This window comes from Apis dorsata, unplaced genomic scaffold, assembly GCF_000469605.1.
Source record: "Apis dorsata unplaced genomic scaffold, Apis dorsata 1.3 scaffold_4, whole genome shotgun sequence".
In the NCBI taxonomy this organism is placed as follows: domain Eukaryota; kingdom Metazoa; phylum Arthropoda; class Insecta; order Hymenoptera; family Apidae; genus Apis; species Apis dorsata.
The window spans coordinates 538193-546632 of NW_006263307.1; the positions used below are offsets into that span (position 1 = coordinate 538193).

The following is an 8440-nucleotide window of genomic DNA, read 5'->3' on the forward strand; positions in this document are numbered from 1 at the left end:
AAGCTTGAGGCAGGCGCGCGTATTGATTCCCGCGTGACGTTTATACGGTGAGGTGAGAAAGCTGCAACCTGAAGAGTCGTGCCATTTCCTTCGCCACTAAAAAACTGAACGAGGAAGACACGGACTCAAGCAACAATTTGGGATTCCTCGTTTTTGAGCCGTTTGTCCTTGGTCCACTGGAAGGTACGTTATGTACCAGTGAACATAACCGGACTGGTCATTTTGATTCATTCAGTAAAGCTTGTTTAAGAGAGTCAACGACACGCGTGTTTTCCTCGAGAGGAGAGAAAGGGAGAGAGGGTGAAAGAGGAAAGAGAGTAGTAATATGTTTATGTGTATGTATGTGTATATATATAAGCATATGTGTGTTAGTAAGAATTGAGGGAGGGTCGGTTGAAGACATTCTCGAAAAAGGGTATATTGATCCGGTGGTCCGGGACCATTGGCTCTGGCACGCCACCACGAAATCGTGCTTTACTCGACCTTCTTTCTTTTCTTCACTTTCTTTTCTTCTTTGGGGGTGTTTCTATGTTCTTTCATATTCTTTATTCCAATCTTACCTACTTTTATTATTTATTCTTTTTACTTGTTTTTGCTTATTTATCATTTATTTTGTTTCTTTTTTTTTAAATTTGTAATTTAATTCTTTTCTTTTTATAAGTTTTAGATAAAAAGTAATTTTGTCATTATATTTGCCCATGCATATTGATAAGTATTGTTTGATATATATCCTAACGAATATAGTGAAAGATGAACAAACACCTTCCTGGCTGCTGCAATGCTCCTGTTACTCTTGCCACTCGCCCTTAAACGTATCCCTTATCGATCCAGGCCCGGCTACACTGCCATACAATTCGAAATTGCGCTTCACGAGCTTCTTCTGCGTTCATTGCCGCCTTATCGACCCTTCTGGCATCTACTTTTCACAGTTAGAATCACTTCTTCTTTTCCTTTACCGGTATCATCTTTTTAAAATCTTAATAAATTCTAGCTTACAAAATAAGATTACAAAATAAATTTAAAATAATTTAAAATAATTGTGTTTTCTTGTTTTTAGAATATTGCAAATAACATATTTTAATATTATCAAATATTATTTTTAGAAAAAAGAAATTAAAGTTTTTTGGAGACTTTCTTTTTATATATCATGATGCCTAAGTGGTTTCACACAAAGAAAATCCATAATTAGAATAACGACACCCTTAGGGCAAAAGTGGAAGAGAGTATTAATAGCTTTATTATCTACCTTCTGTAACTTTTTCTAAAGATTATGAGATCATTAACCTGTATATTTTTTTCCATATCTTTTATTTTAAAAAGCAGTACATTTTAAAGTATAAGATTAAAATTGGTTATTCATATGACATTCTGCTCTCTTTAATTAAAATATCTAATCTTCTTAACTAAACTATCATTTGAAAATATTTAAAAAAACTAAAATTTTATCATTTCTTTTGATTTATTCTTGCTAAAATAAATAAATTAAACTATCTCTAGATTTCTAAAGTATTTAGAATTAATCAACTTCATTTAAAAAAAAGATACATAAAACTTCAAATAGTATAATATATTTTGAAAAATATATTGAAATATTCTTAAACAAAAAATTAGAAAATCAATATTCTCTTCTTTAATTAAAGAAAAAATTTTAAATAAAATAATTTAATAGTAAAATATCTTTCCTCAGATGAGTCAACTTAGTTAATCAGTCAAGTTTAGTCTACCTAAAAATTATATTTTTCTGTCTACTGATTTTATGCTTCTTCATTGCTATGAAAGCCTCTTCTTGTGTCTTCGGGATCGATAGAATGTGAAATGGAAAGCGAAATCGGAGAATGAAGTTCAGGAGAACTAGTTGAATGTCGACAGATCTTGTTGATTCTTTCTCCGAGTAACTACTTACACTGCAGGCTGTAAAAACTCTTAAATGTATCAACACTTAAAACAATATTTCCCACTATAGAGAATTTTTAAGGAATAATCTAATAATTTATAGAATTATATTTTTAGAAATATTCAATAATTCATTTTAGGCATTATTTTTATTAATTTTATTATTAATTTATTTCATTAAGATCTATTTTTTATGTGGAATAGTTGTAAATATGTATGATCATTATTTTATATAACAGAATTCCACATTATTCCCTTGTTAATTCATGTTATCATATTTTATTTAGAATAAATAATAAATGAATCAAATAATAGAAATGGAAGGAAAATATTCCAAATATTGTTTTAGATATCACGTAATTTACCATGATTAGTAAAATTAAATAAAAAAAATTGTATTAAATATATGTTAATTCTACTATTCTATTTATTAGTATAAAACAATAATTTTATATATTAATAATTAATAAAATCCTTCAAACTATTTAAATGTTATGAATTTTAAGCAAAACAAGAAATGAAAGATGATAGAGATGTCATCCAGAAGTTGACTAATATCACATGGACCAAATAGCGATCGAACCGCCCTTACGACAAAGATTTTGCGCAGTAGTGGGTGTCCCCTCTTTTATTTAACGACGTCTATACACACGTTCTCGCGCAGTTTGAGATCGCGCTTGTCCCCCCGTGGAAGTCGTCACCACTTCTTAGTCCCTAACAGTGAGAACGAAAAATCGTACCGCGATGTCGGGCGTTAAGTGCCGTGTACGACGTTGTTAAGTTACGCTTGGCGTGAGTCGGTGTAGTTAATCTCACGTGCACGCGCGCATGTCTCTTCTCGTGAATAACTTTTTTTTTTAATTCGTATTTTTTTTTTTTTCCTTTTTTTCTTTCCTTTTAAAGAGCTGTTATACAAAAATTGCACCGATCTGTGAGATATCTGGTGAATTGTTGGAATGAGTTGTAGATTGTGTTTGTGAATATTATCTGCAAAAATCATCTGCAAAGAATTTTATTTGGCTGAATTTTTTGGTAAAGTTCTTGATAATGAAAATTTTAATTATTTATATATATTAGGGATATTAATCTTTAAAATATAGTGGCTGATTTAAAAGTTATTAAGATTTATGCGAATAAATTATAAAAGACTTGTTCAATTTTTATTAATATTAATTTATATATCGATTGGTTAAAAAATGATTTGATTGCACTAAATTAAAACGATAGATAGATAGAAAGATATAAAGAAATGTTAGATAGATAGAAACAAATTTGTGTATATATTATTTAAAGAATAATTCATATTAAATTTTGAATATTTAATGAATAAAAAAATTTTCATTTTGATATATATGACAAGAAAAGAGGAAGTTTTTATTAAATCAATTAAAGGATTGATAAAACATAATATTGAAAATTGAAAAGCGCAATTAAATATTTAATACTTATTAAAAAATATTTCAAAAAATGTAAAATTGAATTGAATGTATATATATATTAGTACATAGTTATAATATTACCTTTATTTTGTTAGTTTGTTAAATTATATTATTTGAGTGTTTGCAATTGTTTATTGAAAAAGTAAGTAAAAGAATGTTGATCAAAAGGACTTATCGAGTTTTATCTAATATTGAAAGCTCTTTTGCTTAAACGCTGACGTTTCTCTATGGAGATGTCTGCAGACTCGAGAGTCCGGGAAGCTTTATTACCTCTCTCAGCCTGCCGAAGTCAAACGCTTTCAAAGTTTTCGAATTTTCACGTAGTGCTTTTAAACTTCTTCCATGACTTCCAAGAATTTGAATTACGAACGCCTATTAGAATAAGATCCTTCAAAAACTTTATTTAAAAATAAAACTGTATAGTTTATTAGCTAAAATATTTTTTTCCACTATTTTTTATCGTTTATAATACATCTTTGTTTATTTGTTATATATATATTATATGTTATATATATATATATATTTCAAATATTAACTCTTCATATATATTTGCAAATATTAATTCAATAATTAAAAATTTCACTGATATATTCACTTACTAACGTAGTTATTTTTATATTGCTTCAGGAGATCGGTGATCAGTGGACCAGAATGAGAGAGGTCATTCAAGTCTGCTCGAGCAGGGACCCGTTGGCCCTTCGCGCGAGAAATGATTTTTAGAAGGTATCGATCAAGCATATCGTCCTTTTTATTTCTCTTTTTTACAATGTTCTTTTTTTATATTTATTTTTTTAAGTGTGCCCAGAGAATTGCATCAGCCGGAAATTACTCTGGAAATATGATTAATCTGCATGTAACAATTTCGAAGACATTATTATCATTTTCTCTTTTGTGATATAATACGATATATAATTTATCTGAAATCTTATTGTATCTTATGATACATATTTGTGTGAAACAATCATTATACAGCAGCCTTTATGGGTTCGAATATATTTAAAAATTATTTTTGAGAATCATTTTTCAATATTGTATGAAAGTAAAAGTTATTCTTGATTAATTTCACTCTCAATGCAATATTCATTTGCGAAAAATATTCTCGAAAACAATTCTTTGAAAGTTTTATTCTCAAATGTATTTCCTATATAAGGATGCGTTAAAACCCGAAAATAGTTATTATTCCCAGTTTTTTAACGAGAAATAACTTTCTAAAGCAAGTTTTTAAAGAATACTTAATATATTCACACCCTTAAATCATGCTTGCTTTGAATGATTTTATTTTCGTAATCCAATATCTACATTATTTTTTATCATTTTCGACGGATAATGTTAGATAACAAAAATCAGATAAGTATAGGTCTATCGATACTCACTTTCAACGTGCAATATTTATTGTTTTTTTAAAATTTTAAGATATTTCTATATTAGAGTATTGTGATCTGTAATTGTTGACTTAACTGTTTTTAATTTAACTATAACTGAGTATTAACTTTTTTAAAATTATTTCTTTTTCTTAAAAATATTTAATAAAATAAGATTAAAATAAAATATAAAGTATATATGTAATTTGAATAGAAATATGGATAGAAAAAGAAAATTTTAAATCTCTGCAATTTTGAATCAGAAATGTTTTCTTGTTCAAAAATATTGCATGAACATGCGAGCTTTTGAAGATTTATATAAGGAAAATCCATAGGGAGTATGACTCTACCATTGCACGTGCATCATGATCATTATGCCGCACGTTTTTTCCCGCACAAGTATTTCTCTGGAACACGTTTTCTATGTTCTCTAAGAACATCGCAAGGGACCGATTAGTCGTTTACTCGAGAAGTGTAGTGATATTGTTTATAAGCCTACATCAAGCTATTTAGGAATAAAAAAATGTAATAGACCAGCAAAAAGAATTTTCTATGTGAAGTAAATTCTAAAATTTATAAGACATTAAAAGTCCTTTAATGTTTATCATTTTCCTCTCTTTTCTTTGCATTATTTAGCAATAATTATTCCAAAAAAATAAATTGCATTCAATTCTTCTCGAGTTATGATCTTTATATATATATATATTTTTATATATTCTTATATATTCTTTATATATAATATTTAAATAAGTAGTTTCAATTTTAGTTTTCAATTTTATTCCTAGAAAAATTGAAATGGATTAGAGATATTCTTTAAATTAAATAATAAAAGGATTAATCTAATATATATAATGTAATTATATTAAAATAATTAAGTATTAAAAGTTATTAATTAGAAATGACACAGCAACGACTCTTTTATAGGCTGTTAGGTTGAAAAGCATTGATTTTCTTTTCTTTTATCAATTATCATAAATTTTTTAATTAATCAAAATAATTGATGATTGATTAATAAATAATTGTTATGATCATTGTTCGAAAAAAGTTAAAACTTTGCATAAAATTATATTTAACAAATCGTCTTCATATATAACGGGTCAATTTCTAGGAGAGAATCCGTGAAAAGGATGAGGTCAAGGTTGTACCATACCAGGTGCACACGGTCGAAGATTTTATTGATTCTTAATGAATCAACGCGAGCTTGACATAGAATGTGTCGTATGAATAGTTCCCTTGATTGAATTGAAGACCGAGACATTCGGTCGGTGATGGACGTGGCTTATGAGATTCCTAGCATAATTCTCGGTAGCCCTAGGTCAACTGTGATTGCGCACAACCACGTGGGATCGATTATTTGGTTACCGTAAAGGGGGTTAAAAGCATGAAGGCTATTTTGTTTCGACCCTTATCCACTTGGTGATTTAATTACACTATACTTGTTCTGGTTATACCTCATTCCTAATATTTTTTCAAGCGGAATTTTTATTGAAATTAGATTTGAGGTTAAGTTAGACGTTTTATTTTGCCTTTATCCACCTGATGATTTAGATACATGTTTTTGTACCAGTTGCATCATGTTTCTTCATCATATTTCTTTAAATGAAATTTATATCAAAATCAGATTGATTTATTTTCTAATTAATTTTTCAATTTAATATTCTGCAAAAAATTTAATATTCTGTAAAAATTTATTTTTTTTGAATTTTTATAATTAATATTAAAATTTTCAATTAATAGATTAATTAACGATCCATGTATCATACATGTATCATTAAATACAATTTTTTCAGATATCTAATCTAAAAAGACAGAAATATTCAAAGTGATCAAAGTTAAAAAAGGTTATCTTTTCTTTGGATATAGAATAATTAGTTAATATTGAAAATTAAAAGTTACTATTAATAAAAAAATTAAAAGTTACTTGGTAAAGTTTTAATCCCTCTAAAATTATTTTAATTATAATTATATATAATTATATTTTTATCAAAGTTAAGTTAGAAAGGTGATAAAATTTTATTTACATACTAACCTGAATTAATATTTTTCGGTTGTAGAGTATTCCAATAAAATGGCAATATTAGAAGATCAGATACACGAAGAGTGACCCAATAACTTCACTAGGTATTCAATTATTGGAGCATGTTAATTTATTAATAGTGGATCCATCCATCAGTTCCTAGATGATTGAATGATTTTAATTTGGCACGCGATATGATGACCTCATTCTATATTATCTCCCGATGGTATCCTTCTTTTTGCATTAATTTCACCTAAAAATAGATGTCGCCACGCATCTATCGATTATCAAGATTCCTCGATAATCTCGATCCTTTTCCTGTCGATTATATTATATATATATCGATTTTATTGTATTCGATGCAATATCGAAATTAATTTTTAATAACGGAATTGCAAATGTGATTAAGGAATAGGAATTCGTTAATTAATTTAAATTTATGATTTCACTAGTGTAATTGTGTTTTTCGAAGTTTAGATTAAAAAAGAAAAATGAAGTAAAAATGAGGTATGTTACTGAAAATTTTTTATAAAATTGTATATTTATGTTCTTTGATAATAAAGGATAATTTTTAATAGTATTTAATGTAGATGAGAAATTTGTTGTTTCTTAGATTCTTTTTACTTGCTCTTTCTAACTCATTTTTAAAAAAAAAATGAGCAGAAATATAATTTGTTAGGAAAAATAAAAAAGAAAAAGTGATTTTTAATTAATCCACTCATATAGAAAATATCAATAGTAGTAACAAAGTTTTCATAATTTCCGATTAAAATTTAAATCTGACTCAAACGGAAATTGTAATTAATAAAATGAAAACGAAAAAATATAAATTATGAAAAATACTATAGTAATTATTGTACTAACACAAAAAAGTAAAATAGATATCAAACGAGAGGTATTATATAATATATGTAATAGTGCTATGTGCTTACTTATGGTGTCAGAATGTTCATTATATGTAAAGATTATACAGATATTGAAAATATGTGATATATTTAGTGGAGTGATATCGATCGATCTGTCCTGATTTCCTAAAAAAAAAAGAAGGGTAGCGACTTCTGGAATTCTTAACTTCAACAAAAATTTGCGACTACGAGACTGTTTTGTTAACAAAGTACATTAACTGAACAGGCAACATCCTGTGGAAACCTTTTAGCAATGACATGTTATATAAATGGTTTTGATAGTGTTCTATATTGTGTTGGAGGAGACGTATGAAGATTCCAAAATTTCTATGCGCTCTTAACCTCTCATGTCTTATTAATTAATTCTTGCGGTTAGGTTTCCTATTTCTTGAAGAAACTAATTTAGCTATTAAACGAATTAAGTTAACATATAATTAAGCTAAAAATAATGATAAGAAAATTTTTAAAAATTGGAAATTTGAAAATTTGAATATTCGAAAATTTTCAGGATTTAAAATTTTTAAACTTTAAAATTCGAGGAATTTTTAAAAATTTTTCAAAGAAATCTCAACTATAATTTCCAATATTTTTTCACTTATTTTTTTAAATGATTTCTACTTAATCTTTTTTCATTTTCCATGGATTTTTATTAACCGATTTATTGCCAATTTCAGGAAGAGGGCATGACGCACCGAACTCATGCAGTGGCGAAAACACGTGCGCATCAAGTACGGTGGTCGAGTCGGTGTCGGTCAAGGACAACGGGAGCGGGAGCAGGTGCAGCTGCAGGTGCGCGTGGTGCAGCTGCAGCGGGAAGGGGGCGCA

General features: G+C 27.7%; 1 long non-coding RNA gene across 1 annotated transcript; it reads left to right on the forward strand.

Moving 5' to 3' along the window:
• On the forward strand, positions 1-8434 carry LOC102676489. Its single transcript, XR_004151797.1, has 3 exons — positions 1-183; positions 3960-4055; positions 8290-8434. It is a non-coding gene; the product is annotated as an uncharacterized LOC102676489 (long non-coding RNA).
• The last annotated feature ends 6 nt before the right edge of the window (positions 8435-8440 follow it).